General features: G+C 38.0%; 1 long non-coding RNA gene across 1 annotated transcript in view; it reads right to left on the bottom strand.

The window, feature by feature from the left end:
- Window positions 1–4,709, bottom strand: part of LOC109850604 — a 5,276-nt gene extending 567 nt beyond the window's left edge. The window contains exon 1 of the long non-coding RNA XR_002249474.1: window positions 4,438–4,709. This is a non-coding gene — a long non-coding RNA (uncharacterized LOC109850604). The remainder of the gene's footprint in view (window positions 1–4,437) is intronic.

Below are 25,674 nucleotides of genomic sequence, written 5' to 3'. Positions count from 1 at the left end.
CCTTCAATGAGTCTATAGTCTCATTCACAACACCCTTCAGCAATGGCTCCCTCATCATATACATGTTAGGCGGTAGGTAGGGCTGAGCACGGTTCGGTTCGGTTTTTAACAAAATTTGAACAACCGAACCGAATCGTTGCAAGTCGGTTCGGTTCGGTTTGTTCGGTTCTAACTTCATCAAACTTCTTATCAAACAATGTTAAAGAAAAAAAAGATATTAGCTTGCAGGTTTAAGTTCTGTCGTGATAATTATATTGAAAGGGAAACTGGTTTATAGTAAATGACCTGCATCCCATGCTCGATATTTTCCTATTTGCAGTTTGATAACAGGGTGACAGACTAATAATAATGGCAGCATTCATCTATATAACAAAATAAGAATTAACTGCCGTTTTGTTGAACTTGCAAATGGCGCAAAATACTGGAATAAAAGCTGACAGAAGAGAGATGATAATTGGACAAAATTTACACACCATTTGTAAAATCTTCAGATCTGGGCTACAGCATGAGTAACTATCAAGTTACAATCTAAATGTTGTTTCTTCGCATCATAAGAGCTAAAAACAAGCAGTTGCAATGTGCTCAGATTAGAATATCATCCAGGACAGGGATGATTCCTTGTCCATGCTACCAGCAGGCATGTTGTCGTCACCTGTAGGAAAGAGAAAGAGAAAGAGAAGGTAAGGTTCTGAAGAGGGAATGCTCTAATCTAGGAAGAAGCGAAGTGATCCAGAGAAACAACAACTTGGATATGATATTTATTCAAAAAACATGAAAGCAAACTACTAGATGCCCAAGTTTGGATCATGGACCATTGGACATCACCTTTCCAAAGGATCTTCAAAGATGTAGCAATCTGACAAGGATCACCGCTCTTTTAAAAATTAATTCCACTAGAGAACTAGTTCATAAATGCCCAAGTTGCAATGACCCCCATCAACTTTGCTCACCCATAATCATCATCAATAATTCATAAGGCTCTCAAGCAGGTAAGCTGAGGATTGGCATCTTGAAGCAAGTTGTTTTGTAAAGAGAAGCAGCTACTAGAGAACCAGGATGCTACCTGAAATCTCAAAGCTCCTCGTCTCCTCGCTGCTCTCCCTCCTGCTGGTTCACGACACCGAATCAAAAGGCACCGACGAAGACACATTGCTCGCCTTTAAGGCTCAAGTCTCCAACGACCCTTCAAGCTCTCTTCGCTCGTGGAGCCCGTCCAACTCCACTCCCCCATTTCTGCAGCTGGACCGACGTTCTCTGCGGCAACCGCTAACACCCGACTCGAGTACCTGAGTTGTCCTTGCCTCAGATGAACCTGACGGGCTTAATATCACTAGACTTAGCAAACCTCACCTACCTCCGAATCCTAGACCATTAAAAAAAATCCTAGATCATTTCCTCAAATTCTTTGGCCCTGCACCGGTGCGGGAGCGCTATGGAGTGCAGAGAAGAGCTGCCGGCTGGCGGATTTGAGGAAATGATCTAGGATGCTGGTTTGAGGAAGTGCGGATTTGAGGAGATGATCAGATCTAGAACGTTGATTTAAGGAGCTGGCGGCTGGGCTGCGGGCTTGGAGTTTAGTAGTGAACGGGTATAAGTGAGGCGGTCGGTTCGGTTACTTTGGGTTGAAATTTTTTTAACCCGGCCCGAACCGATCTACAAATAAAACTGACCCGAACCATTGATTTTCGGTCAGTTCGGTCGGTTTTTTCGGTTTGGACCGAACTATGCTCAGCCCTAGCGGTAGGTAGGTATGTACATAATCCCTAGTAGCACTGCACATCCTCATAAAGGAGTCGGTGGTGATGGCATGAAAAAGAATGTCATTCTCATATGCACTCTAGCCATATGCTTGTGGACTCAATCTCTCTTCTTCTTCGTATAAGCTTCTCTCTCCGGGCTGAAAAATCTTCCCCTACCATCTCTTCGCTAGCTCAGGATCACTAGCAGTATAAACATTCATTGACCCAATGATCGGCTTTCTAGACCTCTTTGAAGATCCCTAGTTGTAGGAGTAGAAGAGACAATGTCTTCTTCTTTAATCACTGTCGCATCCGGCCGGTCGAATTGTGCTTCATCTTGCAACTCCATGATATACGTCTCCTTAATTTTCTTCTTCTTAGAATTGGCAGCCAATGCTTCTTGCATCTTCTTCCTATCATCAACCAAAATCTTGGTATACATTATGCAACAGTTTTCTTAGCGGGCAAGATATAACTTTAATCTATAGACCCCTCACACCTTTCATCTTGTGCGACCACAATCTACATTACACCAAACATAAATCTGTTGGATTAGGAAGAAACCCAAACTCCGAATCGATGTCTCCCGAGTTTCTTTAACCTTTCGCTGGGGCTTTCAGGGGGCAGAGGTATAACCCGCTAACTCCTTAGGAGGAACATCGGCATTCTTCATCACAATAAACAAATCATCCATAGTTTAAAATTATCAAATCATGACAAAGAGAAGATTCAAACAAATCACATAACTTTAATGAACTAGCTAACAGTGAATTAAAAGGCAACCTAAACTAATCAATAAACTAGCTAACAGTGAATAAATTGTGAATTAAAACAATAATTGAACTAAATGTGAACAAAATTAACGAATTATAAATTGTTAGGTTTTTAAACAAAAACTGCGAATTAAGCAAAATTAACTAAATACAAAATTAACTAAAATTGAACAAAAATAGTGAATAAAATAAAAAATGGTGGGAAAATATCAAAAAATTAAAAAATACCTTCAATGGAGAGAGAAGAGGGGAGGCTCACCAGAGGTGGCTGGAGAGGGAGAGGTGAAGGGGTTGCTAGGGTTTTTGAGGATATCAGAGAGGGAGAGATGATGGGAGGAAGAGCACCGGAGGGTGGGATTGGAGAGGGAAGAGTGCTAGAGGTGGGATTGGGGTGGGAGGAGCGCCAGAGTGCGAGGGAAAGATGCGGAATGGAGCGCCGCATAGGTTTTTTTGAGGCAGAGAACAGAGGATAAAGAGAGATTGGGGGGTCTGGGGGGGGGGGGGTGGGAGGGTCGGGTTTGTTTATGTAGCTTTTAGGGGGAGGGAGTCGGGTTTAAGAGTACGATTCCCGTCGGGTTTTAGACATTTAGGTTTTCTTAAGGTAGGCAGTCAACCTGATTGAGCCTCCTAGCTCTAGGCATTGCCTAGGTGGTGCGCCGCGTAGATTGGTTGCTCCGGCCTATTTTCGGAGGCTGAAGGGCTGCCTAAAAAGCTTTTCAGAACACTACAACTTTTTTGTCAACTTGATGAAATTTTGATGAGGTTATATATAAACAGAATGTATTCATGTTTCTTTTCCTCTTCCATGTGTGTCTTGATGCATCTATATTATGGTGAGCAAGGTAAATCATTTATCAAAGATCATGATGCCTTAAGGCATCCCTGATATTTCAGTCACAAAAGCTTCATATGGATAAATCACCATTAGAACTTTTTCCAATTGATCCACCACTCGGAATTTTAGTACTATTAAATGTTATCTAATGCTGTGGATGATTGTTATATCTTTTTTATTCTGATTCAAAATATTAGCTCCAGAGCTTCGGATTTTTTTAGCATTGTCCACTGCTTTACATGCATCCTATGTTTGATGTTGTGAACGTTCAACGTATTTCAGGGTTATATAACACCTTAAATTGGTTATAGCTCGATTTCCAAACAAATTTTAACAATTCCTATATATATAATGCATGAGAAACATGCTCTCGTACAATCTATTTTAGCCACATGAATAACACAAAAGATATGATACAGCACCACAACCAATGTGCTGCAGATTATAATGAAAACATCTTTCTATAAGAACCAGATTAAAAAGATAATGACTGTATGCAGATTAGGAGGGGGAAAAAATGAATGAAAGAACAGCTTAATCATACACATTACTCACATTACCTTCAAACATATATCCATGATAAGAACACCGGCATTTCTTCAACTTACCAGGATAATCAAATCCTTACATAAAACTAAGCTTCTATAAGCTTGATCTATAAACTAAAATAGTATTTTCCACATACTTCAAAGAAGCTATAAAATTATATATTATCTATAATTGCAAATAATTGCAAATAATTGCAAATAATTGCAAAACACAATTAAGCTAATAGATCAAACTGATTTCTTCCAATTCTGCAAAAGAAAAAAAAAGCAACTAACCTTTAAACCCCGCTCAAATATTAACCGATCTGTCACATAATAAATCAACAACACAATTCCAAATAAACTTCTGATAGCATATATTGTGCCTTTAAACAACCAGCAAATATCGCTCCTTTACCATCGCATCTTCATTAAACCATAAATCCTGGATTCATCTAAAATCTCTCCAAACTAACGACACGATCAATTTGCTCTCTTAAAAAAAACACAACCGATCATAAACTCCACAGATTCAAGTCACAGCACAAGAGTAAAAGAGATACCTCGGCAGAGCATCCAGCATTCGAACTTTCACGAGATAGAAGCCCTAATGTGAGCGCATGGAGGAGAGACGAGGGCTAAATCCAACGATTCCAGGCTGAAATCGAAGCCCTTGGAGCGCTGAACCCGGATCCAACGGCAGTGGACGACGATGGGGAAAAGAGGAGGAGGAGGAGGAGCGGCTATGGCCATGGCGATGGGAGTTTGGGTGTCCTAACGCATGCGGGAATTTTGGGAGAGCAGCGAGATATGGGAGGGGGAACTCGGCGATGGATTTTGATTCGAGAGGGAGTTTATCTGAAGTTAGCCCATTAAGAAGCCCATAAAACGACGAGCCCCACGCGCCCTCTACAAAAGCGAAGCACAAGAAGTATTGTTGGGCCAAAACTGTATTAACAATCCGCCGCATTAACTGCAAAAGCGTCAAAATTGGAAACCTGGGCTTTTGTCAAAACTCGCAATGGGCCCAATACTACTATGAGCAGCTCCACCAATATTGGATCCAAATAAAAACACCACCGTCTACTGCTGCAGCCAGCTTTACCCACAGCGTCCAGGTGCTAGAGAATAATTAAAGCTGCAATCCAAGGAGAAAAAACAAAAAATAGAGTGACTCACGCTCATGGAGAGAGAGAGAGATGACAGTACTATGCGTCACTTTTTCAGCTGTGGCGTGAAAATAAGTGGGCTTAATTGCACTTAAATACCCCATAGGTTCCCTATGTTGCCTTTATATACCCGAAAAATTATTTAAGGACCCAAAATATGGGAGCAAATAGGGGGGACAAGTAAGTTGTCCCCCTTCTATTGGATAATGAGTTGGCCATCATAAGTTGTCCCCCTTCTATTGGATAATGAGTTGGCCATCATTAATGATGGTCAACTCATTATCCAATAGGAGGGGGACACCTCACTTGTCCCCTCTATTGGTCACATATGTGTTTGTCAGCACTTATGTACTCTAAAATTTTTACAACTTTCGCTCATACACTATTTCCTTGGTAGTACTTAATAGTTTTCACATATTTAAATGTTTCCAAACTGCACTTATACTATGTTTGGATGGAGGGTAATGTGGGGTAGGGGAAGAGAAAATGAGAGTTGTCATGTTTGGGAGTTTTTTTAAGAGCGGTAAATAGTTCAATTTTGTTCTCCTCCAAATTGAGAGGTAGAGAAGGGGAAGGGAAGTAAAGTAAAATTTCATAATGAAAGGCACATCTTGACTCTACATAATGAATTAATGGTTAAGATTCATTTACTTCCCTCCCCTTTCCATAATTAGAACTCTCAAACAAAATAATTTAAGTTCACCTATATTCCCCTTACAAAACTTCCAAACAAGATATTATATTTCCCTCCCCTTCCTTGCCTTTTCTTTCCTTATCTTACATTTTCTTTCCTTCTTTTAGTGAACTCCCAAACATAACATTAAAGAGTTAGGACTCTTTTTAAACTTCTCACATATTCATATGTCAACCACGTTCGTCGATCAAGCAATATATTTGCTCACAACATAGCTCATTTTTCTTGCATACGTTCTCCAATAGTGGAGATGATCAAGACCATTTATGTTCTCAATTTATTCTTAAAGCTATATAATAGAATTGTTTATGTCAAAAAGTTAATTTGCAAGTAGGGTGATATTAAGAGAAGATTAGGGGTCCTTGATCTCCTTTGATAGTTGATAAAATATGAGACACAAATCCCTACATGAGTAGCGAACGCTAAAGGCCCTAGAGGGAATTCCCCTCATGCTCAAGTCAATGATTGATAAATTCAATATGAAGAGAAGTGCATATTATGGATTAGGGTTTAGATCATTCAGACCTTGGAATGTTGGAGATAATATCACATTTATAGGGGAGTGTGGGGCAAACTAATAATCCAACTCAATCGATAGAGCTGACGTTTTTACTTATGCTTTATACGTGTTGTCCATTGACTAGGGAAATCTTCGGTAGCCGTTCTCATCGCACTTAATGTGATAGTGACAGGACGACAGAGTATGCGACGTCCAAGGAGTCATCATGACGTGCATTTAATGCAATGGCCATAAGATGGAAGATTATGAATGTTATTCAAGAAGTCACCATAACGTCCGACCATGCATTTAATGCAAGAAGTGTTGTCAAGAATGATGGTCGTCCCTTTCTTTGTCTTGAGACTAGCTTTCTTTTGTGGAGTGGTTGAGTCTGGCCTAAATATGCCTTTTGACTCGACTGGACTATCGGTTAAGGTCCGCTTGTTTGGTGGGACTGTGTCTATTCTCGGGTCAAACTTTTAGGTCACATGATCTAATTCATTCGATTGACATATGTTCTGCTCTCAAGGCTTATCAAACTTGTGATTTAAAGGGTACAACATATATATGAGAATCCTAAAAAAAAAAGCGAGGATCCATAAATGCGAAGTGGGGAAAACTATAAGGTGTTTAAGCGCAACTAAGCCAATAAATGGAGCAGTCGACTCGTCTCCATCTCACTGATGTACGAGTGGCAACCAGGGATGTGACCGTACCCGAGCTAGCTATGCGTAGGTTTTGGGCCCTCTGGGCTTTTGGCTTGATCTCTGCGCGGTGTTGGGACTCACCCGGTAAGGAACAGAAGATTTTGCTTGTGGTCCTCCGCCGCCTATTTGGATTGCAGCTAGTTAGTTAGTGGTCCATGCAGAGACATTGATCCTAGCTAGAAGGTTTTTGGGACTGAATGTTGGTTAGTTATTTAGTGGTCGCCCACATTAGGATCCGCGAAAAGGGAGGATGCATTGGACCACAAAAGTGCACTTTATCTCTGACTCTCTGTGATTTAAGTTAAAGCATGTTTTGACAGGGATTTGTAGTTCTGAGATCAGGCCCTTTTTTTTATTTTATTTGCAGACTCTTTAAAAAGTATGAATCAAGTGGCTTTCTTATATTTGTAATTTGTCGCTCAAATCTATTCTATTTTTAAATTGGTGACCCAAATCCCATCTATTCTAAATAAGTCCTCCGAACCTATATATTCTCTCGTATAAGTCCCTACAGGTAAAACATTTTAAACTCCGTTAATCTTGACTTCCCTAGATATTTTATGCTTAATATCTGCATCGGGTGCAACAGTGATTTCTCAATAGACAACAAGCATGTGAACGGAGAGAGGAGAGTAAGAAGGGGAAGGATCAAAGCACCAAGAGATATTATAGCCATAGGTCAAGTTTCTCAGAACTCTTGGGGAATTTTAGTCCCCGGACTCGCGTATTGTGATCTTCGTAACTCGGAAGCTAACCCACAATCAATAAGATAGAAAACAATCGCAATCAAGAAGAAAGAACACCGAGATTTACGTGGTTCGGTCGACTAACTTCGACCTACGTCTGACATACGTCCACGGGGCAATAATACGAAAAATTCACTATGTATTAGGGAGAACTACAAGATGAACCACTCAACTCCCGTCTCTCAATCTTTTAACCTCACATACATAATCAACTCTCATATTCTCTCCAAAACCCTCTCTTTACAATCTTTTGAACGGACAAAGACTGCGAAACCCTCTCCCAATATTATAATCTTTTGTACGGATAAATACCATGAAACCCTCACATTGCATAATATTCTTGAATCAGGCTACGTCATCTCCTAACCCTAGATTATAAGAATATTGGCTCTCTCCATTCTCCTTGGTTTTTCCTCCAACAATTGAAGAATATATATAGAAAAACCAAAAATCTTATCTCTAGCCTAACTTCCTAATTAGAATATGATTCAAATTCCTAATCATGATAAGACTCAATCTCATAATCATGATAGATCTCTAACGCTATCTAATTCTCAAAAAAATATACAAAGAATCAAAGACATAATCCAAAAAATCTCCATCTTGGATTTGATTCCAAACTCCCTAGAAGATATATTATCGTTGTCTTGAAACTTTGCCTCTCCTGCTAGCGTCTTCTATTCTTTTACACTTCAAATCGAAGCAATCACACTCATAATAAGAACACCTGCACTCTAACTGGGATGTCTCGTGACCTTCGCTATCGTCTGCCTTGTCGTGGCGCCTCCACCTCTCTTGTGTACCAAAAGATCTTCGCCACCTCTAACATCAGAAGAAAATTAACCATGCTTATCCTCCCAACTTGAGCCTGATAATAGCCTTCCCTAGCTTGTTGTTCTTGTGCTCCAACTGCATCGCTCGTCTCAAACTATATCGGTGCACCTCTCCTACTCCACACTACGAGCCGGATGCCGCTATCTCCTCTATCACTTGGCTTGGACCGAATATAAGCGCTCATCATCTTCAAGTCCAATGTCACCATCTTTATCAGCATGTGTGTCACTCAGTTATTCCTGCTTGCAAGCTTCACATAATCTGACACTATTTACCTCGAGTCTACACACCAACCAACTCCTGCTCTCGTAATAACTCTGGATAGTTATATGGTGACAACTCTACTTCTAGAATCATGTCTAATTCTCTACACCAGTCTTATCCGTCGCATACTCGTTTGCCCTATATGTCATCAGATCTATCTTGGTACCATCATCAGAACTTATCAGCACTTTCTGATCAATCTGAACATAATCTAAAAAGATTAGACCCTTCCATCACACTCAGAGCACTCCAAAACCTACAAATCAACTCATGGAACACCAAAATCTGCCTCCAAACTCTCGATCAGAAGACAACTTAATCTTCCTTTTTTTCTTCATCTTGATTCTTATAACGCCGCCGATCTTCACCTTAGTACGATATCTATGTAGGAAATAGAAGTTACCTTTATACAAGAGAGCTTAAGCGTCGCCTGTTTGAGTACGCTTGCGTGCTCAAAGCAAGCAAAAGCTCGCCTGATGGCTTGACTTGCTAGCACAAGTCAAAGCTCGACTGCATTGAAGAGGCCAAGCCAAGCTCACCTATTTTTTTAGCTCGCCTGCTCGAGCCAAACCTCGCCTATTTGTTTGTCTCGCCCACACATGCCAAACCTCACCAACCGCGCATGTTTGCTTGACTCGCCAGCACGAGTTAAGCTCGCCTGATTATCGAGCTCGCCAGCACGAACTCGACCTCGCCTGAACGCCTTGCTCGTCCGCACGAGTCAAGCCCATCTGCAATGAGTTCGCCAACACAAACTCAGCTTATCAACAAACGCCAGCTCACACGCTCGAGGGGCCGGCCAGCCGACCCCGCCTGTTCGCCAAGCTCACCTGCAAGCTCACATGCAAGCTCGCCTAAACTGTTTGTTGGAAAATTTGTAATAAGAAAAAAAAAATGAAAGAATTGAATTTGATTTATTCTTTCTAACTACTTAGAAAAAGAATATTTACAACTTTCTCAATCTCAATTACAATTTGAATTCCTAATTACAAAAGAGAAGAAGATCAACGAAGATCCTCCCCTTTGTTTAAGTCTGGGTTCTTCACGGTAGCGATGAGATGCCTCCCTTGAATGCTCGCGTCGAGTTTTCTTCTCAGTGATGATCCGAACATCTTGAACTTGTGGAACACGGTTGAATCCTCTTGATTGATGTTGAGAATAACTTGCGTGGCAAGTTTGGAACTCTGAATGAGTTGATAACTCAGAGCGAGTTTAAACTCTTAAAAAAGAGTTGATTTGAACCAAAAATCAGTTAATAGCCAAGGATGAAAGCTCCCTATTGTTGAACGTCATTGAAGGATGAACGCTGATCTCCCTCTTTGTGATTTTATGCCAAAAGCCGCTCAATGGTCTCCGATCTTGATTTGCCCAAAAAAGATCCCGAACTCTTCTGAATTTTGAGGTACTTATAGGGGATTAAGGGGTGTAACCGCCCCCTTAATTCGCTCCTAAGTGGGGTTGTAATTCTCTCAAATCGTGGAAAATGGTTTTGGAATCGTTCAGCTCGTGCTTTGAACGAGTCAAACGCCGAAAATGGTGTTCTGGGCCCGGACTCTGCGTTTTAGAACTGAAACGCAGAGTTGGGCATGTTTTGGTGGCTGAGAACGCACAGGTCGCTTTGCATTTTGAATATGGAATGCAGAGTTAGGCTCTGCGTTTTGGGCTGAAAACGCAACAATGAAGTCTGCGTTTGGATGTTGCAACGTAGGGAGAACCTCTGTGTTTTGATGTTGCAACACAAGGAGGACCTTTGTGTTTTGATGTTGAAACGCAGGTCTGACCTCTGCATTTTGATTTTACAATGTAGGGAGGACCTCTGTGTTTTGATATTGAAACGCAGGTTTGACCTCTGCATTTTGATGTGAAGAGACCATTAATTTGTGGTATCTTTTGCTAGAGCATTGCAAAGATCATCATCTTGTAATCTTTATATTAGCTCCTTGAAAATATGAGAGTCATCAGATTATAATTCATGATGTTAATTGTGAAGGCTGCTGAACTAGAGCTTTCATCGGTTATTGTGAAGGTCGTCAAATTATAACCATCATCGATCTACATGAAAGTCTTCAAATTATAGTCTTCTGGAAGCCATCAGATTGTAACTTCCATCATTGGTGTTTGATGGGAGATAAGCTATCTGCAGTAATTTTTAAATAGCCTATATCAACTCTTATATTCTCTCTAAAGCTCTCTCCTTAAAATTTTTTGAACGGACAAAGATTGCGAAACCCTCTCCCAATGTTGTAATCTTTTACACGGATAAAGACCAAGAAACTCTCACCTCTTGCACAATATTCTTGAATCAAGCCATGCCTTCTGCTAACCCTAGATTATAAGAATATTGGCTCTCTCCCTTCTCCTTGGTTTTTCTCTAACAATAGAATAGTATATAAAAGAAAACTAAAACCCTATCTCTAGCCTAACGTCCTAATTAGAATAGGATTCAAACTCCTAATCATGATAAGACCCAATCTTCTAATCATGATAGATCTCTAACCCTATCTAATTTTTATGAAATTATACAAAGAATTAAAAACACAATCCCAACAAGAACTCTTGCTACTTAATAAAGCAATAACTAACGAGCAAAATTGAGCAACGCGTTTCTACGACATAAGTGCAAAAAGCTAAAACATTAATAGTTTATACATTCATTTGTTTAAAAATACACCATACTTAGCCACCAAAATATAGCAAGTATAGCAAAACATACCCCACTTATTAAACTGCTAAAATAAATAGCTGGAGTAAAATAAATATTTTATATCACAGAAATTGCCAAGTGTAAACTACTTATGAGAAGGCGACATATGTCTCAATTGTCTAACTTAAGCATCATAACGCTAACCTGACCCTGGTCTCATGAGCATCGGTTCCCCTCCTTAATGCACCCTGAGACCCGAGATGAAACACATTCTCACTCGGAAAGAAGAAGGACCGAGACGAAAGACGTCCTAACTAGGATTCTCTTGGAGGACTGAGAAGAAATACATCATTACTCGTAGTTTCCCTCTAAAGCCAAAAGCGTCCTCATTCGCACTCACTTGAAGGACAGAGATGAAAGCCTTCTCGACTCGGACCTGGTAACGCATCTCGAACCACAGGAAAACCTATTTGCTTTGTCTTCCCCAGAGATGTTAGCTAGTTAGGATCGCATTAAATGCATGGTCATAGCCTGTTTTGAGTTCTTTTTATATTGTAATTGACTTAGATTACAACAAAAAGAATAAAAATGAAACGAAGGAAAAATTTTCTTTTTTTCCTGAGGTTCTTTTCTGTGTGCCGGTGGAGCATTAATCTTATACTCCGTTGACGCACCGATTAAGATTTAGGGTCTTTTGCTGTGGGTGCAAGCTTAGTGGTTTGGAAGATATCTTAGTCATTTCTTGACACTTTCACTTGATTGAAGGGCCAATGTGATGATAAGAATCTTTCTCTGCGTGTGAGTTGATCTCTCTAGGATTCGGTTTGATCTCTTAGATGAATAGACCTTCTTAGATTTTTTAGTTCTCAGATCCTCTCCTCTTTTTATAGGCTAAAGGAGAGAGTTAATGACCCTTTAATTATGGATTAAACGGCCATTAAAGTAGGAGATAATGGAGAGCTGTTATTCTCCAAAACTAGCTCCCAAAACGGCTATCTGGCGAGCTTCATGGGCTTGGTGAATTTCGCTGAAGACGTGGGTGGATGCCGCTAAAGTCATGAGCGTGGGTCCCTGTGGACGTGAGCAAGTCTTCTTAAGAAGTGGATGACTTGGTTCACTTGAGTTGACGTGGGTGGAGTTTATTAGTTAGCAAACTTTACCCATGAGTTTAAATTTAACACAGAATTTGACTCTAGGTTTGGCCGACTGATGACGCCTTTTGATTTGGCATGACAAGAAGTGACGACTTGACCTAGCGAGAAGGGATGACTCCTTACGAGAATGGCGAGAACTATCATCTTTTTAGTCAGCTTCAAAAGTTCTCAACCTGGACTGGATAGAAGGGACACCACCTGGCAAGAAGGGGCAACTCGGCCTGGCCAGAAGTGTTTTGGGAGCCGACTCGCTTTTGATTTGGTCGAGTTGAGTCAATATGGGCTGTCTGGCGAGGTTCGATTTAATTATTAGACAACCTTCGCTGCAACTTATTATGGGCTTGACTTTGGGCCTATTTGAAGTGTTTAGCCCATTAGCATTCACTTCTTAGATCCAAGCTAATAATTGACCTAAGTAAAAATACATTTTGATCGTCTACAAGACCACCAAAGTTTTTAAGAACATGTATTTTGATTTATAGTTAGAATTGAAATACTTTAGGTAAGTTGCTTGAGGTGTAGTATTAAACGTGGCTTGAATTGTCTTATGAAACTTATCTTCATTTACCAACTTAATTGTCAGAGGTGTATTGTTGAATGTAGCTTCCATAGTTTTAGACATATATTGAAGGTTTGATGATGCTTGTACTCATCCAAATCCATACTTGGAATGAAGTTCGCCTTTTATTGTTGAGGCGATGTTGGGAAATCAGCGAATTTCGACTGATTCTCGGTATGAGAAAAGCTCGCTCAACTTTGGGCTTCTGGGCAAAGTTCATCAACTAGCGATATTCTCTAGCTGGAAAGAATCATTTTATTATGAGCTGTGTTGGTGAAACTCATCGATGGGTGACGTTTGCTTGTTGGCCTTCTTGTTTTGATGATGTTTAACAAATAATTTACCACTAATGTTGTTTGTTTAGTATTTGTGTTTTTTTATTTATTATAGACAAACAATGTAGTTGGAGGATGGATGGAATCGAGCATTCACGATCATATCAAATGGAGGTTAGCGGAATTGTGGAGTGAAGCTTATGAAATTCAAGTTCAAGATCCAAGTTCAGCTTCATCCGTATAGTATACCAAGTCAAGCTTATTGAAGATCGAGATTGCTTGGGTATATTAGTTTAGATTTATATTATGTGTGTTCAATACTTTAAGCTCAATCATATACACACATACACGTATTTGGTTTTATATATATAGTCATATATATAAATACAAGTTTTGATTTTCTAGTTTAAATATGAAACAAATACATATTTATATATATACATGTTTGTTTTCATATGGTTAAGTTGTTTTGGTTTAGTTATGTAGATATGAAACAATAGATATCTTCATATACACTTTTATTTGTTTCATATTCTATTGTATTTAGAAAATATTGTGTTTATAGATTGAAGACTTGTTCACACTATTTTCATATCTCGTATAATATCTAAAAATCCATTCTAAAGTGTTTCCAAGTTGTTTGAACTCGTTTTTGGAAAAATCAAGTTTTTTGTTCATGTACGTGCATGTGTCCGTGCATGTTTTTACAAAATAGATACGTTTTCACAATTGGGAAATGAGATTTGAAAATTTTATTCGTTCACATATTTATTATCATATATACAAATATTTCCCCAAGTTTTACTAATTTTGAAGTTGTTTTGTTATTTTTAATTGAATTTACAAAACCGAGTTTTCAGCAGTTTTTCAAAAACTGTTTATCTGTGTTCAAACATTTATTTCTCTCAACTAGTAAGTGGTTTTTCAAAAATTATTTCTTTAACATGTTCATCTACATGTCTAGAACATTCTCTCAAAATTTTATGATTTTTGGAATTGATTTACTATTTTTAATTGATTTTACAAAACTATAGATGCAGAAAAATCAGATCTGCCAGACTGCTACAGTACCCACGGTCGACCACTACAGTCGACCGTGAAAGTTATTGTAGCATAACGGCTATATTTTCCTGGTTCTGATTTTTTGGAGATTTGCATCGTTTTTTGGGTTTTTCTTTGGCTTTGGGTTATTGTCTTGAGTTCTTATAAATACCCATCATCCCTCAACACTTACATACAAACAAGAGAATGTTTTAAAGAGTTTTAAAAAGAGTTTAAGCTTGTTTAAGGGTTTGGTTTATGAAGAAAGTTTTACAAGAGCTTGAGGAGATTATCAATTGTATTTTGGGCATTCAATCCATCTCTCTCTCTTGTCATCTAGAGAAGTTTTCCTAAACTCAACTCTAGCTTTTATTTATAATTATTTGTTGATTATCATTTCTATTAAAGCTAGTTTTATATTGAGTTTAGATTTGATTTTACTCATTGTTGCACACACCCACTTGAGCTTATTGTATTTGCATTCATAATATATTTGGGGTTGTGAGAGTTGTAATATTTGAGTGTGAGCTTTCATTGTGTTCTCATCCATATGAGAGAACAAATCATTTATTGTTACATTGTGAGATTGTAAGGTTTTCGGTGAGCTAGAAAACCGAGTGTGTTGTGAAGTTTTTGGTGAACTAGAAAACCGAGTGTGAGGAGTGAACGTTGTTCGGTGAGCGTTAAAAACCGACACTATGAGGTGTAAACGTTATTCGGGTGAGTGTAGAAAACCCGGTTGTGATAGTGGATTTCTCCCAGGGAGAGGGGAGCGGATACGTAGGACGGAAGGTCCGAACTCTGTGATCATATCGTGTGTTTGAGTTTGCTTTGGCGCACTTAATCTTATGTTTATATTTCTTATCTCCATTGTCCATAGCTCATTATTTATATCATCCACTATCTAGTTCATTTTGTTTACTCTTGTATTAGTTTATATATCCTTGCATATATATTTCATCATATAGGATATATCTTATTGTTTACATTACTTATCCTAGCTCATATATCTTGTTGTATTTCATACTTGCTAGGATAACTTGTTAATTAATTTTACAGCTCATATATCTTGTTGTATTTCATACTTGCTAGGATAACTTGTTAATTAATTTTAATTGGTATATAATCGGATTAGATTAATTAATTTTAATTGGTATATAATCGGATTAGATTAGCATAAGACCCTAATCACCCCCCTCTAGGGTCCTAACAATTGGTATCAAAGCTTGGTGCTATTTGATTTAAGGTCTAATCGCCTTGAGTTAAAGATCCAAGTTAGCTTATTGTGCTAATCTAATTTTGAGCTTTATTTGTATCTTGCTTGCCTTTTATGTTATGGATATGCATAGTTTAGGTTATGCCATTAATATTGCTCCTAGATTAGATAATTTCCCCTATGCCCAATGGTGTGTTAGATTTAAACTTTTTGTTCAATCTAAACACTTTGATTTATGGAAAATTATAGATGATGCTTATATTGTGCCCACTTTGGAGAAATCTAAGTGGAATAAGAATGATCATTGTATGTTTACAATGAACAATATTTTGTTAGAATATTTGCTAAATTCATTTTGATAGTGCTTACAAACTTTAAAAATTTATTAAAGCACATCAAGGGGACTTAGAGGCGATCCGACAAGCTTTGGAGGATCCGGCTTCAAGTTCATGTGGAGCATCATGCACATGGCCACTAGGCGATAGCCCTAGTGAGGTTTGCGAGTTCGAAACCACTAATGATTTATCTAATGATGAACTTGCTAAGAAATTGCAAAATAATTTTATTGATTTAAAAAGCAAGCATGAAGATTTAAAATCCGATCATGAGAAGTTAGCTTTCAAATTTGATATCATTTCTCAAGAAAGTATTGCTCTTCAAGAAAACAATGATATGTTAAATTTGGAAAATAAAAATTTGAAATTGGATATTGATAACTTGACTCATGACAAAAATAATGCCATGTTAGAAATAGAGAACATACAAAATGATACTGCTTCCTTTATAAATGACTATTTATGTTCTACTTCTAAAAATACATATGTGCCTAAAAATAAAGATTTGAATCTTATGAATAATCGTATTTCATCTTTAGATTCAACTTTGAAAATATGCTTTGATAATCATAAGAGGCTTATGGATATGTGTGTCAAGTCTAAGAAATCATCCACTCATCATGCACACATATATAGCAAAGTTTACAAGTGCTATATTTACGGCCGTAAAGGCCATCTAGCTAAATTTTGCTATGATGCACACAAACATAAAAATGTAAATACTCCTTGTGCATCTCATGTAGCTTCTTCATCACATGTACACACACATGCACCCATTGTTCATCATAAGCATGCTCATGTGTATAGATGTGATCATTGTGGTCGTTTTGGTCATTTGGCCGAATATTGTTTTGATTTGAAAAAGAAATCTCATTTGGCAAATACTTCTAGTAGACCACATACTTTTAAATGTGATGTTTGTGGTATGTTTGGACATCTTGCTAAATTTTGTTTTGATATACAAAAAGCTTCTAACTTGCAATATGTTCCAAATAGACCATTGTTTAAGAATGTTTCTCATTTGCAAAAATAATTTTAAAAGAAAATCTTTATTTACAAATGATTCCCGTGCACGAGCTAATGGTCCAAAAAAAATAAATGGATCTCTTTCATTGCACAAATTACAATCGAAAGGGTCAATTGAGTGATTATTGCTTTGACCATGTTAGTGCACTAAATACGCCCAAATGGGTTCATAACCCAAGGGCTTTGAGCTTTAATGATATGGGTAATGTCCCTAAATCTTTTGGTACCAAGAGTTCTTGGGTACCAAGACAAATTTAAATTTTAAACCAATAATTTTAGTGTTCTTACTTTTCCTTTTCTTGGTTTTGAAAATTATGTCTTAAAATCTTTTTGTTATGAAGAATTTTAGTGTTCTTACTTTTCCTTTTCTTGGTTTTGAAAATTATGTCTTAAAATCTTTTTGTTATGAAAACAAATTTTCTTTGATCAAATCTTTTTTGTTTTCATGATTATTGATCTTGTTTTGATGAGAGGTTTGTATTTATATAACCCCCCCGGATTATTGGGTGTTTATTTCCAAATCTTGTTTATCGGGTGCTAAAATGTTTATATGGATTATTATTAGCTCAAGAGCTAGATATGGTTGCCTCTCTTGATTTTTTAAAATCAATGATTTCATTGGTTGGTTTGTTTTCATTTGAAAACTTTTTACATGATTTTCATGTTCCTTTTCTTTTGATTTCATAAATCTATTTTTGATCTTTATGTTTTTGTTAATGAGACACTATTTTCATATTGAGATATTTATATGTGTTCTCGTTATCTTTTTGTATGTGAGTGATATTTAGCATATTCATGTATGCTTGCTCACATGTTTTGCCTTGATCTTTATTGCATATATTTTATATGGCATTTTGATAGGGGGAGCTATTCTCTATTCTATGTTTATTTTTATACTCACCTATGCTTATTAATAGGGGGAGCTTTCGCTCTCTTAATTGTTTTGTCCCCTTTTTGATGTTGTCAAAGGGGAAGAAATATTATGAGTATATTCTTTCTTATTTATATGCATATGAATTATAAATTATATATTCATTTCCTTCATGCATATATCTCTTTTTTGTAAATTGTTTATCATCATCAAAAAGGGGGAGATTGTTGGCCTTCTTGTTTTGATGATGTTTAACAAATAATTTACCACTAATGTTGTTTGTCTAGTATTTGTGTTTTCTTATTTATTATAGACAAACAACGTAGTTGGAGGATGGATGGAATCAAGCATTCACGATCATATCAAATGAAGGGTGGCGGAATTGTGGAGTGAAGCTTATGAAATTCAAGTTCAAGATCCAAGTTCAGCTTCATCCGTATAGTGTACCAAGTCAAGCTTATTAAAGATCAATATGCTTGGGTATATTAGTTTAGATTTATATTATGTGTGTTCAATACTTTAAGCTCAATCATATACACACATACACGTATTTGGTTTTATATATATATAGTCATATATATAAATACAAGTTTTGATTTTCTAGTTTAAATATAAAACAAATACATATTTATAGATATACATGTTTGTTTTCATATGGTTAAGTTGTTTTGGTTTAGTTATGTAGATATGAAACAATATATATCTTCATATACACTTTTATTTGTTTTATATTCTATTGTATTTAGAAAATATTGTGTTTATAGATTGAAGACTTGTTCACACTATTTTCATATCTCGTATAATATCTAAAAATCCATTCTAAAGTGTTTCTAAGTTGTTTGAACTCGTTTTTGGAAAAATCAAGTTTTTTGTTCATGTATGTGCATGTGTCTGTGCATGTTTTTATAAAACAGATACGTTTTCAGAATTAGGAAATGAGATTTGAAAAATTTCTTCATTCACATATTTATTATCATATATACAAACATTTCCCCAAGTTTTACTAATTTTGGAGTTATTTTGTTATTTTTAATTGAATTTACAAAACCGAGTTTTCAGCAGTTTTTCAGAAACTGTTTATCTGTGTTCAAACATTTATTTCTCTCAACTAGGAATTGATTTTTCAGAAATTCTTTCTCTAACATGTTCATCTACATGTCTAGAACATTCTTTCAAAATGTTATGATTTTTGGAGTTGATTTACTATTTTTAATTGATTTTACAAAACCAGAGATGCAGAAAAATCAGATCTGCCAGACTGTTACAGTACGCACGGTCGACCGCTACAGTCGACCGTGAAAGTTACTGTAGCATAACGACTATATTTTCCTGGTTCCGATTTTTTGGGGATTTGCATCATTTTTGGGCTTTTCTTTGGCTTTGGGTTGTTGTCTTGAGTTCTTATAAATACCCATCATCCCTCAACACTTACATACAAACAAGAGAATGTTTTAAAGAGTTTAAGCTTGTTTAAGGGTTTGGTTTATGAAGAAAGTTTTACAAGAGCTTGAGGAGATTATCAATTGTATTTTGGGCATTCAATCCATCTCTCTCTCTTGTCATCTAGAGAAGTTTTCCTAAACTCAACTCTAGCTTTTATTTATAATTATTTGTTAATTATCATTTCTATTAAAGCCAGTTTTATATTGAGTTTAGATTTGATTTTACTTATTGTTGCACTCACCCACTTGAGCTTATTGTATTTGCATTCATAATATATTTGGGGTTGTGAGGTGTAAACGTTATTCGGGTGAGCGTAGAAAACCCGGTTGTGATAGTGGATTTCTCCCCGGGAGAGGGGAGCGGAGACGTAGGACGGAAGGTCCGAACTCCGTGATCATATCGTGTGTTTGAGTTTGCTTTGGCGCACTTAATCTTATGTTTATATTTCTTGTCACCATTGTCCATAGCTCATTATTTATATCATCCACTATCTAGTTCATTTTGTTTACTCTTGTATTAGTTTATATATCCTTGCATATATATTTCATCATATAGGATATATCTCATTGTTTACATTGCTTATCCTAGCTCATATATCTTGTTATATTTCATACTTGCTAGGATAACTTGTTAATTAATTTTAATTGACATATAATCGGATTAGATTAGCATAAGACCCTAATCACCCCCCTCTAGGGTCCTAACAGGCAACGTCTGTTAAGATTTTCCTTTGGATTTCTGCTGTGATTTGTAGCTGAGATCTCTTGATTGAAGATTTCACGAGATTTTGATTGAGTTTTAGACTAAGTTTTAGCCTCTTTGTCCAGTTCAATTAAATCTTAAAATATGTGATTTTCTTAAGAGTTAGAATTTGAAAGAGGCTATAAATAGTAGCATTTCTTCTTCTATTTCACCACCTTCTTTTCGTTCTTCTTTCCCATATCTAAGTCTCCATCGCTTAGATTGAAGATGCTCCTTGATAGAAGAGATAAAATAAAATAGCTCTAACAGAATATTGCCTAACTGAATGCCAATCAAGCAGATGAGCTCTGCATACTATGTCGTTTGGCGGATTTGCTGTCAGCTAAGAAGATGACACTCGAACAGATCATCGAGAATCAGTTGATCACCTGGGGTGAGTTGAATCACGATAGATATGCATGAAGGTTTGAGTGCCACGCTCTTTGTAAGACAGTTCGACGACTGAAATAGCGCTTGAAGAAAAATCATTGGATCTCCACGAGCAAGGACTCCGACAGTAACTAGGTATCACAAATATGAACTTAAATCGTAATTAGATGTTGTGTGACTGGCTCATGCCTGACGTCGAATTTTGATATAGGAACATGCTTCTTCCTCTTAAAATGCTTCACTTAGAGGAATAGTGGTAGTTCTTATCTTCATGAGTAAGCATTTAGTTCCCCAAGTTTTGTAACATCAGAGGAACAAGGGCTATAACTTGGTGTAGCTCATGTCCGTTCCTCAATCATCACATTACTCATATCTTAAGAGTATATGACAATAGCAAATTGCAACAAATACTCATCATCCTTATAATTGGATAGTCTGAAGGTCACCTTCATATAGTAGAGTTTTCGATCAATAAAAATAAACTTTCCGTTTCTTGAAATTGTCCATCTTTATATGCTTGATCTTTATGTACTTTACTTCTGAGGCAATCTTGAACTTTGCATGACTCTGCATGGAGTCAATGTGTTTGGAAGTGAAACTCATGCTTCCTTGTACTGGCGAGGGTCAAATTGAGGCTCGCCCAATGAGGTGTCGAACAAAATTGAGTTAGACTTTTCTCAATTTTGGAGACTTAGTAGAATTTTTACCAAGTCATTTTGGCGAGGTTCACTATATAGGGTCTCAAACAAATCAAGTTAGAATTTTCTCATTTCGGAGACTTAGTGACATTTTGCCAAGTTATTTTAGCGGGGTTCGCCTTAATAATCCGCTAAATGGGGTGAAGTTCGCTTACTTGAGAAACAATCGTCTGGGAAAAACTTATTTGTTGGAGGAGACGAACTTTTTTAGAAGTTTAATGATGGTTTTGTTGGAAGCTTTAGCTAGACCATTAGCAATTGGGTTATATGGCGTGAAAATCATATATTGAATTATAAGCTTATTGCAGAATTTAAAGAATAGTTGACTGGTGAATTGAGAATCGTTATCATGAATGATTCATCTAGGAACATTGAATCGATAGATCATGCGATGTCTCAAGAATTTGATTACTTGAAATTTCTTGACTTCTCTGAGGGGAGCGACTTCGGCTTATTTAGAGAAGAAATCTGTAATGGCCAAGACGAATTGATAGCCCTTAGTGGAGGTTGATGTAGGAAGTCAGTATGGACTTGACACGCATGACATCTTTTAACATATGCTACCACATCTTCTATCATTGTCGGCTAGTAGTAACATAGATGATGAAGTAGGTCCTGAAGTTTGGGACCTGATTGATGAGCAACACATACACCGTCATGGGCTTGCTTTAATGCTTCTCGAGCTTCACTTGGTGATAAGCATTTGAGCAACACACCATCAAAATACCACCGGTGTAATGTCTGCATAGCAAACTCATAAAAAGAAGCGCAAAGCTCTTCTTTAAATAGAGACTGATTGCTTTGGACTATCAGGTAGTATCTTGTGCAAGACGTAGTCGATAATCGGGAGCTGTAAATCATTATATTTGAAATGAATTGGCATGTCATGCACTTTGTTAGTTCGAGAATTTACTCCGGGGAGCATAATTGATGGCTATCTACTATAGCGTGCCTAGAAGATTTGGGAGCCAAGACAAGTGTAGGTGCCAGGGATTCCAAAACATCCACATGGGTGTTCTTAAGGCAGACTATATAGTTGATGTAGAAACCTTCAAAGGACTGAGCAAGCTTTGTCGTCGCTTTATGGTAGAGTATGAGGTTGTTATGGTGAACCTTATATTCTCCTTTAATCTGGTCTATGATCATCTTGGAATCACCATGGGCCTCAAGGTATTTGACACCCATATCTTGAGTAAGTTGCAGGTCGATTACAAGGGAATTATATTTGGCTACGTTGTTGGAACATGGCTCGATCAATGAATAGGCCTGAGGAAGGACATGTCCATGAGAATCGATCAACACTACCCCCACTTCTGTGATAATTTCACCTTTATGGTGCTTCGAGGGCAGTTAATAGGGCAATAACCCCCGGATGTTCTAAAGTCTCCTCCGGAGTTGGAGTTGTCTTAGTTTCCCCGGGGAAGCATGTGATGCCTCGAGCTTATTCACTGACTAGTTCATGTTCCAATAACGTAGCCGAGTACAACGCGCTGCTCATTGGACTCAGTTTCGCTAAGGAGCTGGGGGTCGAATATCTCGAAGCTTTTGGGGATTCTCAATTGATAGTCAACCAAGTCCGTGGAGAGTATGAAGTAAGGAACCAAGACCTGATCCCGTACTACCAGGAGGCCATCAAAATGGCAGATTCTTTTGAATAATTCTTTATCGAATACATCCCTCGTTTCCAGAACGCTTATGCAGATGCACTGGCAGTACTAGCGGTATCACTTGCGCAGCCTCCCGAAACTGAACTATTAGTCATAGTAAGGACGCATCAACTCTGCATACCCATATACGATATGGATATTGAAGAGGAAGATGATAGAAACATAAGCGCCAAGGAGGTGAATTCAACTCAAATTGGGTCTGAGTCCCGAGATTGGCGTTTTCCTATCATTGACTACGTCCAATATGGTATTTTACCAGAGGATGTAAAAGAAAGGGAATCAATCCGCCGAAGAGCACCAAGATTCTTCTATAATACCGAGACACATACATTATACCGTAGAGGGTACGATAGTTTGTTACTTTGATGCCTTTCGAACAAAGAAGCAGAAGAAGTTCTTAAGGAAGCACACGAAGGAGAATGTGGTGCGCATCAGCCCGGTCCCAAACTGTATGATCGCATCAGGAGAATGAGATATTTTTGGCCAACAATGGTTCGTGATGCAATCGAATACGCCCGAGAATGTCATGCCTGTCAAGTACATGCAAATTATATGCACCAACCACCGGAGCGTTTACACACGTCAACCACATCTTGGCCGTTCGAGACATGGGGTATGGACATTGTCGGTCCTATTTTTCCCCCTTCAGTCAAAGGTGATCGATTCATTCTCGCAATCACGGATTACTTTTCAAAGTGGGCTGAAGCGATTCCGCTTAGAGAAGTAAAGACGAACAACGTCATCAATTTCATCAAACATCATGTCATATACCGACACGGCGTGCCAAGACGGATCATTCATGACAACGGTCCACTGTTCATAAGCAACGCCTTCATCAGGTTTTGTGACAAGTTCAAAATTCAAGATATTTCGTCAACAGCTTATTATCCCGCTGTGAATGGATTAGCTGAGGCGTTTAACACGACGATAATTAAGATCCTGTCAAAGCTCGTGAAGACCAATAAACGAGACTGGGATGATAAACTCGGTGAGGCACTCTGGGCTTATCGTACCACCATACGCACACCTACAGGAGCTACCCTATATTCATTAGTATACGGATGGGAAGCTGTGCTACCATTGGAAATCCAAATCCCATCCCTTCGGATCGCTCTCGCAACTGAGATGACGACGGAAGAACAACATCAGAAACGTCTCGAAGAACTCGAAATGTTGGATGAAAAGCGCTTGGAAGCTCAATAACACATTGAGTTTTATCAAGCCAGAATATCTAGGGCTTTTAACAAAAGAGTCCGACAGAGAAGCTTCAAGGAAGGAGATCTGGTCCTTGCTGCTCGCCGACCGATAATCCTCAACTCCAAGAAGAAAGGTAAATTTGAACCCAAATGGGAAGGACCGTTTGTGATAGACACAGTCTACTCAAACGACGCATATCGCTTGATTACTCAAGAGGGCGCCAGGCAATTAATGCCAATAAATGGGAAGTTCCTGAAAAAGTACTACTATCCTTAGTACATTCAGGATAACCCATTTACCGGGAAGTTCCTTGAAGAATATTACACTTAATATTCTAGAGGATAACCTAAAATCATTTTTACCACCAAAATCCCTCACTGATCAATTTTAATTGACAGTGAGTCCACCAAAAGTGTCTTTCTGGCCCTCTTGACTCTTTCCATGAACAAGTCCACTTTCAGTTCAGAGTCCCCTTTCGATAAACGAAAGAACTCCCTTCTTTTCTCTTTGGTTAAGCATTCTCATGGTTATAACCGAAGTTAAAATTTCACTTCGATAAACGAAAAAAAACTCATCTCCAGATTAGATAACCAATCCTATAAAAGGTAAGTTTATCTAGATCTTCCAGATTCTTGGAGTGGAGATCCCACTTCTAGTTTCTTTTTCGCTGAAAATAGAATATAAAATTCTTCCTTTCTAGAATCAAGGAATAGAATATAAAATTCTTCCTTCCTTGTATTCGGGTTCGCCTTCACCCTAAAAGATGACCGGGAAATAGAATATAAAATTCTTCCTTTCCCACACCAATCTTTTCCAAGAATTTGTCAATCTAGGATTCATCCTAGGAAGTTTATCCCGAATTCTAAGCAGGGATAAGTCTGTACCTAACACGCGCTGCCGGTTTAGTCTTTCTCCGTAGAAAAAGACACCAAAGTTTGATTATGGGGTATCCTATCCTGAAACCTAAGCAGGGATAAGTTTGCGCCTAACCCGCGCTGCCGGTTAGTTCTTAACCGTTAAAAAGAACACTCGCCCACATATTCAATATTGTGGCAGGTTGTTATTAATAACACCAAAATCCATGCCTTATACGCATGGGGAATTTCATCCTGAATCCTAAGAAAGGATATGCCGACACCTAACACGTGTCGCCGATTTATTTTTTTACCGATTGAAAAAGATACCAGAATACCAGTCTGGGGTATTTTATCCCGAAGCCTAAGTAGGGATAAGTCAGCGTCTAATACACGTTGCCGGGTAGCCTATTCCCATAACAATGGCGAAGTCTACGTATTCGAAGTCGTAGCTAGCACAACGTTACATGCGGAACGGATTTAGACAATCCGCATGCTAGCCTGACTCAAACGGTAGTCGGTAAAGGCTAATCAAACCCGTTGAAGGCTGGGGGTTAGCCAAAAATCCTAAAGTCAACACCTAACATGTGTCGCCGGGGTAGCCTATTCCAATAACAATGGCGAAGCCTATGTATTCAACATCATAGCACAAAGTCTCAGAGAATTCACTCTCTTAGCACAACGTTACATGCGGAACGGATTTAGACAATCCGCATGCTATCCCGACTCAAATGGTAGTCGATAAAGGCTTATCAAACCCGTTGAAGGCTGAGGGT

The sequence above is a fragment of the Asparagus officinalis genome, chromosome 7, assembly GCF_001876935.1.
Source record: "Asparagus officinalis chromosome 7, Aspof.V1, whole genome shotgun sequence".
NCBI classification, from domain to species: Eukaryota; Viridiplantae; Streptophyta; class Magnoliopsida; order Asparagales; family Asparagaceae; genus Asparagus; species Asparagus officinalis.
Note: the sequence above shows the minus strand (reverse complement) of the source record. Positions and strands in the feature narration are given on the sequence as shown.